Below are 8,412 nucleotides of genomic sequence, written 5' to 3'. Positions count from 1 at the left end.
CTTCGGCTCAGGTCATGATCCTGGAGTCCCGGGATCGAGTCCCGCATCGGGCTCCTTGCTCAGCAGGGGGTCTGCTTCTCCCTCTGACCCTCCCCCCTCTCATGTGCTCTCTCTCATTCTCTCTCTCAAATAAATAAATAAAATCTTTAAAAAAATAAAAAAAAGGAATCCCTTCCAAAAATCATATTGCTTTTGTAACTTGGCAAATTGGCCTTGAATTTCATCTAGAAAAATGAGCAAAGCACAAACTATTTCTCTGGAAAATTACAACACAAGTTGACCTGACCCTCAAACGTGTTATAAAACTGCAGCAAAGGAATGAATTCACTGTGTAACAAAGAAAGAGAAACCAGTATGTAAGGTGTATATGTTACTTCACATCAGCTGTGCAATTATAGAAACACACCCAGGATGGGCGCCTGGGTGGCTCAGTTGGTTAAGCGACTGCCTTCGGCTCAGGTCATGATCCTGGAGTCCCGGGATCGAGTCCCGCATTGGGCTCCCTGCTCAGCAGGGAGTCTGCTTCTCCCTCTGACCCTCCTCCCTCTCATGCTCTCTTTCTCTCATTCTCTCTGTCTCAAATAAATAGATAAAATCTTAAAATAAATAAATAAAAACAAGGAGTGTTCGAAAATGTGGGTTTTCCTCCCAAAAAACTGTTCTGTTTTCTGAATCCATAGTGCTCTAGGTAGGTGCAAGGCTTCCCAGCTGAACTACAGTTCCCAGCACCCTTTGCAGGTCATTACGGTCATGTGACAGCTCTGGCCAATGGCATGCAACCTCGATTTCTGGGGCTGCAAGACCCTCCTGTTTCCCCAAAACTCAGCACCAGTCAGCTTGAGGAGCATCAGGAGTCGATTTTAGTTTTGGGGAGGGGCTGCTGTGCCACCACCTGGTTGCCCTGATGGAGGGACCCTTCACCTGTGGGTCCTCATACCCTACCAATAAAAAGGGCACAAGCTTCCAGCGATAGGACCCAAAAGTCCTGGGGAATGAGCATGGTGACTTCGTTAACTCTTGTGCACGGTGCACGGGAAAGTCGCCGAGACAGTGGATCTTCAGTGTCCTCGGCACAAAGGAAGAAAGAGTCAATCATGTGCCAGGGGAGGGAGGTGTTAGCTAACGTGATGGTGGTGGTCATCACGTTGCAAGGGGTAAGTCTGTCCAGTCATCACCGTGCATACCTGCCACTTACAGAAGGTTCTCTGTCGATTCTATAGAACACGCAATCGAGCTGCAAAACAAAAACAAAGGAACAAAACACCAGTTCTGATTTCCCCCCGCAAGCATTTTTGCTTGGAGCGTGCAGGCGTCCCCAAGAACAGATGATGCTCGCGGAGACTTTGGAAAGATGCTCCCGTTTCTTTCCATGGTAAATTCACTATAAACGCAATATTCTGTGATAATGCATGACATGTATAGAATTACGTATGTACAGTATACAATATAGATACACAATGTATTTATATATAAATGCATACATAAAATTTACACTGTATAAAATAAAAATATAGAAAACATGTATATATAAATACAAATATACATTATATATAATTTTATATACATCTGGATGTGGTTCAGTTATAGCTTTATGTTTGCGCTGACATTTTGATATGCATGGAATGCATGCGCGTTCCGTGTGCGATATGGAATCTGACTTTCAAATTGCATTTTTTTCTTTTTTCCGACTGCAATGAAGCTTGTCCATTTTGGACACTTTTTTAACAAGAGCTGTGTGGGCACCATTATTTTATCTTCTATCAGATAACTCAGTGTAGATTGGGTTGCTTTTTGTTCCAGAGAATTTGAGCCTTTATGTGAGCACATTGATCGTTTTCTTTTTCTTGTGATTCATCACCAAGTCTCATGCATTTGTCCCCAATTCCAAGGACCCAGCGTCCGTAGCAGCCGGACATCTATCTTCAGCAAGTGTTTGCTGACATTGTGTTTGCTTATTGATTTTACCCACTTTTTCTTTGCATCCTTGGGCTTCTTAAAAAAGCAGCTTTAGGTACCCCTGAAGATGGGGATTTCCACCCATACCATCAATTTTCCGATGCATGTTACTCTCCTTTCACTTGGGCCTTGATTTATTTTGTTTGTTTCTATGACTCAGGCCTTGATTTATTTTGTTTGTTTGTTTCTTTGACACCCAGTCATATGGTCAGAAACATAGTAAAAAATAGTAATAATAAAATAAATTTTAAAAAGTACCCAGAAACATAGTCTAACAAATCATTGGAAGCAAATAACCTGTGAAAATTTGTGATTTAGCATTGTTTCAAAAAAAATTATTCAGTTTTTTTTGCTCGTGAGCTAGTGATGGGACCCTAGTTTTGGAAAGTTTTAGGAAGAGCAGACGTCTGTATTCTGACCGCTGTTCCTCCTGTGAAATCTGCAAGGACAGGAGTGCAGAGTTTGGCTTTCCAGAAATTCACCATTCTGATGCAGGATGCAGACCTAAGGCAAACTTTAAATCAGGTCCCCTATGAAACTGTTAAACACTGTGTTTCTGGAGTCTCTGGGTTTCGGGGCACACTCTCGATGTACACAATGCTTCCTCGCACTGTAGCCTTCACCTTGTCCCAAATGTAGGTGGTTCTTTGAAAAAAGCTGAATCTCTTCAATGGGCTTCTTGACCCCCCCCCCCCAGCATGTTCCATTCCCAGTGGATGGTTTTCCATACTCCTCCAGTTCTTTTTAGGGGCCAAGGGCAGGCCACCCCAAAAGGCACCACTTTGGCATATGGATTATTTTATCTTTTTAATTTTTATTTTTTTTTAATTCCAGTGTAGTTAGCACATGGTGTTACATTAGTTTCAGGTGTACAATATAGTGATTCAACAATTCCATATATCGCCCAGTGCTCATCATAACAGGTGCACTCCTCCATCCCCATCATCTGTTTCACTCATCCCCCCCACCCTCCTCCCCTCTTTTTTTGTTGTTGTTCATGGACAAAGAAGATATGATATATATATATATATATATATATATGTATATACGTATACGTACACATATATAATATATACACATTGTAATATATTTTATATATGTATTGTATATATATTAGATTCCATTTTGTGTATACATATATACATTGTATATAGTGTGTATACATATGTATACATCATATATATCTGTATATACATATATGTATTACATATATAATGTATATATATAATGTGGATTTATGTATTTATACACATGTGTGTATACATATATACATTATACATAGCATGTATACATGTGTATACATTATATATGTGTGTATATATATGTATTACATACATAAAAAATGTGTGTATATAATGTGTATATATATATTTATACACACAATGGAATGTTACTCAGCCATACAAAAGAATAAAATCTTGCCATTTGCAAAGACATGGATGGATCTAGAGAGTATTATGCTAAGTAAACTGAGTCAGCCAGAAAAAGACAAATACCATGTGATTTCACTCATATGTGGAATTTAAGAAACAAAACATATTATTTAAATAGAAATTGCTCAATACACAGCCAGGACAAGGACACTCAGGCCCTCCTCTGTCCCCCTGAAAGCAGGAAATAGATCTCCCAAATGAAAAATGCCCTCCCTGTACTAAGAAGTGAAAATACACCGTTATCACCAGAAACTGGAGCTTTAAAGCTGAGAAAGCTGTGTAAATAAATCTTTTTTCTAATCTGCCTCTGCCCAAATTCTGCTCAGAATTCCTTACTCATTCCAGCTCCCAAACACCTGTTTTTTGTTTTGTTTTGTTTTGTTTTGATGCTGTCCATGCTTCACAAATATATTGTCTCTTCGTGGAAAATGTGTAAAAACTGCCTGCCTTGGTCTTTTCTTTGGGTCTCAGATTTCGATGTTGGGCCTCCGTGCACACGTAATAAAACTTTGTGGGGTTTTGTTTGTTCTCTTGTTAATCTGTCAATTTAATTCCTAACCCAGCTGGAAGACCGTAAAAGGTAGAGGAAGAATTTTCTCTTCCCGACACCATGAAGGACTTTTCTTTAGGAATTGTGATGGGGACGGTCCTTGAATGCAGGTATGTGGCTGCCCGTGAGGTGCATCAGCCTGTGCCGAAGACCTGCTGTGTGCAGGTTCTCTCTGTGTCTCGGGATGTGCCCGAAACACACCTGCCAAGAGCACGGTGCAAACGTGACCTTGCCCGTCTCCTCGGCATCACTGGTGCAAAGCATGGTGTGGACGGCTTCCCCGAGGACTGCAAAGTGAGAGATTCGGCAGCTGTGTGAGGCATCTGGGTGCAGGTGGTAATTGCTTTTTGAGACATGAAATGCTGCTGTACCCAGGGTGCTCAGAGGGTTGTGTATTATGCTGTGCCCTTGCAGACTCGTGAAAGAGTGCAGAGCTTGGTTGTGGGTGGAAGGGGTGTGGGGTGGTGCGGGGCCATGCATTTCATGTCTGGCTTATATTTCCCGGGCACACGAGACCTGGGGCTGAGGGCAAGAGTTGGGGTGCAGAATCTCAAACGGACACAAGGCAGGTTAGCTGACGATAGGTGCTGTGTTGTCTTGTGATTCTAATGTGTTTGGGTAAAGGAAAAAAAGACATATTTCGTATATATATAATTATATATGTGTTATAAGTATATATCATTTAATAATATATGCTAAATAAATATATAATCTATAAAAATATATGCAAATATATAAACATTGATAAAAATGTTTATATATTTATAAATAAAAATTTATAAAAATATGTTTATATATTTATATAAATATATTTATAAATAAAAATTGATAAAAATATAAATTTCATGCTTATATATTTTTTTTTAAAGATTTTTTATTTATTTATTTGAGACAGAGAGAATGAGATACAGAGAGCATGAGAGGGAGGAGGGTCAGAGGGAGAAGCAGACTCCCTGCCGAGCAGGGAGCCCGATGCGGGACTCGATCCCGGGACTCCAGGATCATGACCTGAGCCGAAGGCAGTCGCTTAACCAACTGAGCCACCCAGGCGCCCTATGCTTATATATTTTTACATATATATTTTATTTACAAATTTTATTTACAGATTATATGTATAATTTATATATGTTTATGTATAATTTGTATACTTATATTAATTATATATTATATTTCTAAATTTATATTATCTATATACTTATATAGATAAGTTTATATTATGTTTATATATTTACATATATTATTTATATAATATATAATAAAATAACAAGTATATATATTTATGTATATAATATCCATAAAATAAATTATACATTTATATATAAATATATAAATAAGTATCAACATATTATTTAATAATAAATTAATATAATATACAGGATATATAATATAGAGAGAACATAACATTACATAATACATTATACTGTTATTATATTACATTATATTATATATAATATAGGATCTACATATACAGGATACATATAATATATGAACGCCAGTACATGCATGATAGTAACAGCAACAGCATGCATATATATGTTTTATTTCATTAGGAAACTGTGCGAAAAATAAACTTTTAAAATAAATTAGATTTTACACAAGTGCACATGACAATGGGCGTTGTTGTAAAAGATCTAACGAACAGGAGCAGGGGAGAAGGGGAAGGTATGGAGTCTTACAGAACCCACCACACACCCTGCGGGATTAATATGCCACGCCCAGAGTTCCTCTTTTCCAACCACGTGCCTGTATGAGGCCAGATACTTCAGACTAAATGGTGTTTTGAAAACGAAGCAATGTGTAAGCAGATATGAGAAAGCAGCCCTCTTCTAGGAAGCCAGGTATTGAAGAGATTTGCCAATGTGTAAAACGAGGCCACTCTTCCCCTCCCCCAATTTTTGTTTGGGAAGACATATTTATTTTTCCACTAAAAATGTGTGATTTGTGTAAAGCGTAATGGGTTTCTTGTGATGACCTTCAAAGTATTAAGTAAACGAACACCTAAAATCTTTCAGTTACTATTTCTAATACGGAAAACAGGGATGTCGTTAACCCACGTAAACAAAAATGTCTTGGGTTCCTCGATCGTTTTAAATTAAGAGTCTCAAGGAGTCTTGTGGCCAGAACGTTTGAGAACTTCTGCTAGGTTGTGTGAATCTGGCTGTTGAAGTCACAGAAAGCCCATCTCAAAATGAGGAAAACCATAAAGAATGTATCACCTAAGAACACCTACTGAGGTTTTAGCCTCTGGGGTGGAGTGATTTGAAAGTTCAATAATATCCTTCTCTGTTTTGTGACCTCACCTGTTGCAAGGTATTAGCCAGTTTTACTCATGGCCGAAGATCCTGCTGTAGCTCCAGCCATCACAGCCTCATCCATTAATATCCAGGGCCCTAATTAAGGCCACTTCCTTTCACTTTCTTCTTTTAAGGATAGAGATTTCCTTCCAGAAGCTACCAGCCAACTTCTCAGTCCTGATTGACACACAATGGGCCACAGCACCCCTCACCCAAATTGACCAGATGAGGATGTGTGAATCCTGGAGGAGAATCCCAGCTCTGTCAATCCCAGTTATTGTAACGCCACAAAGTCAAAGATCCGCGGGTTCATCTTATTTATTTAGTTAGTTTTAAGTAATCTCCACACCCAACTTGGGTGCTTGCTTGTGTTTCAGGTTAATTCCTAAGGCCTTGGTCACAAAAAAAAAAAAAAAAGCGTGTTGCACAATCAAATCGGTTGGTGTCTTTTTTTGTAGTTTATGGTTTTGAAATCTATCCCAACACATGGTTATTATTATTAAAAAAAAAAAGTAAGGTTGTATACCTCTCTAATAATGTTGTTTCTGGTGAATGAACGAAAAGTCGCATTTTCTCCCTGGGGCTCCTTTGGGGAGGATGCAGGCTCACTTCTGCAGTTAGCAAATGCCTTTTCCCAGGAACCGGGAGGAGAGCCTACCTTCCACCCAATGCGCCTACGGTGGAGGTCGCCAGGTGTCCCCTCTGCACGGCTTCCTGGAGACCCACCATGCACAGGAGCCCAGCGACGCCCACGGCAGGATGCCTGCTCTGGGTTTAAAAATGGACCAAGCCTGTGGCTGGGGACCGGGGAGGCTCGCCTGCGTCTTACTGCCATCTGCCCTGCTTTCTGAGCACAAATTCAGAGTAGCAAGGGTCCCACGAGGCAGGCGGGTGTGTGGGGCAGGGGTGGGTCACGATGGAAGTGTGTGTTGGGACACAAGGCAGCTGCTGGGACATCCTAAACCTTCTGTTTTGGACATCTCTGCGGTTCCCTCCGGCTCCCCATTCCCTCCGGGTCTTGTGCATCCTTCCCCACCGTCTCCTGCCCCATCCCCACCTCCTCCAGCAACCAGAGCAGAACTTGGGGTTTGAGCGTGGATCACGAGGCCCGCATTGGCCCCCAGGCTCAGTTTTCTGATCCCAGGGGCTCAGGGGGTTGCTGGAGGATGTGCATCCCTCACAGTTTCCCCAGGGAGCTGCTAATGCTGTCTGCTCAGGGCTGACCCAGGGCTGGCGAGTGCGTGGGGGGCTGGGGAGGGGGCGATGCTTACTTCTTGCAACCCCATCATGCACCTGGTGTTGTTTCCTGTTCTGCTGAGAGCTGTTAGAATGCCGGCAGGCATTCCAACTCCACCTTTTGGAGACGTATGGGGTTGACGGGATACAGAATGGTTGGGGAGGAGGTAGAGACCAGGGATGCACTCTGGACCCTACCACGAGCAGGACGCCCCACCCCAGCAAGGATTTGAAGCCTTTGAGAAGCAAGACCCCAGCAGGGAGCCGGCATGACCTGACTTTTGCTCCTGGTAATTCGCCCAGATGCCCATGATGTGCATGTGCATCGGAGCCAGAGGCTTGTGTTCCACTTGGAGAGAGATGTGCCTGCCCCGTGGCAGTGGGAGAGGCGGGAGGCTGCCCTCTGCACAGCTGACCAGCCACCAGACACTCCATCGAGCATGCACACCCCCGATGGTGCCCACTGCATTTTTGTCTTCATCATTCCACACAGAGACCCCTGAGACATATGTCGAGGAAGCTGTGGGGGTGGCCGGGGAAGGGAGAACACCCCCATTTCTTCAGGGCCTGGCAGAGGGTTCTGTTTGGCTCAGCCCCAAGCTGGCTTCTGCACCCAGAAGGCTCTCTTGCTACAGGACAGAGTTTCTGAGTGAGGGGCAATGTCTGGAGACATTTTCAGTTGTTACAGCTGGGTGTGGGGGTGCTCCTGGCACCTGCTGGGTGGAAACCAGGGATGCTGCTTGAGATCTCACAGTGCAAGGACGTCCCAGCTCAAAGAATGGTCCAGCCCCAGATGTCAGTCCTGCTGATGCCAAGAAACCCTGCTTTAGCACTAGAGACTCCATCCATCCATCCATCCATCCCTTCATCCATCCATCCATCCATCCATCCCTTCATCCATCCATCCATCCAACCATCCCTTCATCCATCCATCCATCCATCC

This window comes from Neomonachus schauinslandi, chromosome X, assembly GCF_002201575.2.
Source record: "Neomonachus schauinslandi chromosome X, ASM220157v2, whole genome shotgun sequence".
NCBI classification, from domain to species: domain Eukaryota; kingdom Metazoa; phylum Chordata; class Mammalia; order Carnivora; family Phocidae; genus Neomonachus; species Neomonachus schauinslandi.
This window is presented reverse-complemented; position numbering follows the sequence as displayed.